This window comes from Cherax quadricarinatus, chromosome 10 (assembly GCF_038502225.1).
Source record: "Cherax quadricarinatus isolate ZL_2023a chromosome 10, ASM3850222v1, whole genome shotgun sequence".
NCBI classification, from domain to species: domain Eukaryota; kingdom Metazoa; phylum Arthropoda; class Malacostraca; order Decapoda; family Parastacidae; genus Cherax; species Cherax quadricarinatus.
This window is the reverse complement of record NC_091301.1, coordinates 834,915-837,414: the sequence shown is the minus strand read 5'-3', so window position 1 is coordinate 837,414 and position 2,500 is coordinate 834,915.

The following is a 2,500-nucleotide window of genomic DNA, read 5'->3' as shown; positions in this document are numbered from 1 at the left end:
TAAGGGATCTATCCAGTTCCATACAAGTATAAGGATTTTCCATGTTTATTACCTGCCTTCACGTAGTTTTCCTTCTTCATAACGACACTCGACGAACCAGTGGTTCCCAAACTTTTTCAGCTTGTTACCCAATTTAACATGCCACATAAAGCATGTTACCCCTTTCACAAAATGTTGTTATTATTGATATATATGGCTAAATTAAAACACTTGAGATATTTTCTTTTATTTATTGTATTTGAACATTGTGCATCTCTAATGACTATTACCAAAGATGTCAAGAACATCAGTGGGATGGATGGAGTTGCATACTTGAAGCTAGTTTAGGAATTCTTGACTTCGTGGTTGAAAGTGTCAGCCTGGCATCGTTTGCAACATTCAAGCGAGTCCTCTTTTTTGTTTTCATACCCAGCACAGTTGAGAAGCCCTTCTCGCACAGATACGTTGTTGAGAGGCAGCCTCAGGAAGTGAGTGACGAGTACTGGACAGGTCGATCTGGGCTACTGAGTGACTTTTGTCCTGAAGCATACTTGTCAAAATACTTTTGGGTTTCCACACACTTAGCTATATATTTCTTCTTTTCTAATACTGTATATTAGTTTTTGATGTTTATTGTTATTTGGTTTAACTTTATTACTTACTTATAATAGGTTTACTTTACAACTTTATATACTAAGACAAAGTTAACAATAATCCTCATACCGGGTACCGCATTGTTTTCTTGATTTTCAGAATTCATAACTTTTTTTCTGTCACCCCTCCATTATCCCCCAAAAATGGTTAAATTACCCCCAGGGGGTAATTTACCCCCGGAAGGGGGGATGGGTGTATTGATGTAAGGATCTCGATACAAAGAATTATAGCCACGTTTCTCTTCCCTGGATTAAATTTGATTTTTTCTTATTCCCAACTCGCTAAACTCTAGGGGTTTAGCGCTTACCCATTAATATTATAATAATCCCTATCGCTTCTTCCCTCTATCGTCTTTTCCTATTCTTTCTTCCTCTCCCCTCTATCCCCCATCCTCTTACTCTCGACCGAACTTCTTTGTTTACCTTCAACCTGTCTTTCCCCTCCTCTCTTATTAATCTTAAACAACACCTTCCTTCCCATGTATGCTGCTTCCTATCTTCTGTGTTACCCTCCATGGTTGCCCCTTCATCTTCCCCTCTCTCTCAGTCTCTCTCTCTTTCCCTCTTGAAGTTTTTACCCTCCTGAATCCTGTCTATTCCCTCTTTTACACCAGGCTATTTTTTTCAACAGTGTCGGGATCCCTCAGTAGCCTGAACCATTGTTCGTTGTGGAAGCTCCACTAACCATTGTCTGTTGTGAAAGCTCCACTAACCATTGTTTATTGTGGAAGCTCCACTAACCATTGTTTATTGTGGAAGCTCCACTAATCAGTGTCTGCTGTGGAAGCTCCATTAACCGTTGTCTATTGTGGAAGCTCCACTAACCATTGTTTATTGTGGAAGCTCCACTAACCAGTGTCTTGTTGCGGAAGCTCCACTAACCCTTGTCTCTTGTTGAAGCTCCACTAACCATTGTCTCTTGTGGAAGCTCCACTAACCATTGTCTGTTGTGGAAGCTCCACTAACCATTGTCTGTTGTGGAAGCTCCACTAACCATAACCTGTTGTGGAAGCTTCACTAACCAGTGTTCGTTATGGAAGCTCCACTAACCAGTGCTATGGAAGCCGAAGCTCCACTAACCAGCATTCACTGCGGAAGCTCCACTAACTTCCTGCCTTCCATTTTCTTGAGACGCTCTTTGATTTAAAAATACCATTATCCATTGTATTCTAAAGAATATCTATATCTGGTAATTTTTTTTCTTTGCCCAATGATATTCGATTCCAGTTATACTGAAGAGCCTCTGCCATTCTCACTGCGGAGCCAAAATCCACTCACTACGACAGTGGGTTATTTTCCAGCGTGTTTTGTTGACAATTCCCGTAGGTTTCTTCTGTCCTTTCCTGGAAAAGCCTCAGATCTGACGCTGCCTTTATCTTCAGATCTACTTCCCATTTTAAATACATTTTGGTTTCCGTACATCATAACATTAATCCAGTATATTTTAGCTATTCATTCCTCCAACTTTTAATAGAAAAAAAATGTCCTACATTGCTTAGGATTTGCTCCATTTCTTTTACTAGAAACATTTCCTTCTTTGCATTCTATTTACAGCACATTATTTTTCTTTTTCACCCTCCTTCCTCTTATCAATGGAACTCTCCCCCTCCCCCCCCATTTTCTGCGAGAACAATTTCCCGTTTTCAGTGTGTATATTTTCTTCCCCCCACCCCCTATTCCCCAGAACCTCGTTTTCCCAATTTTCGGAGAGGCTCTTTCTTCAGTTTCCGCTGAGACTCGCCAGGGTCATTCAGTGGCCTCTGGTCTTCCAAGAAGGGATTCAATGTCTTGCTACCTGGAACGTCTTCTCATCTGGACCCTTCAACCTGTGTCAAACATCTGACTTACCATATTCTGCTCCTTTTCTT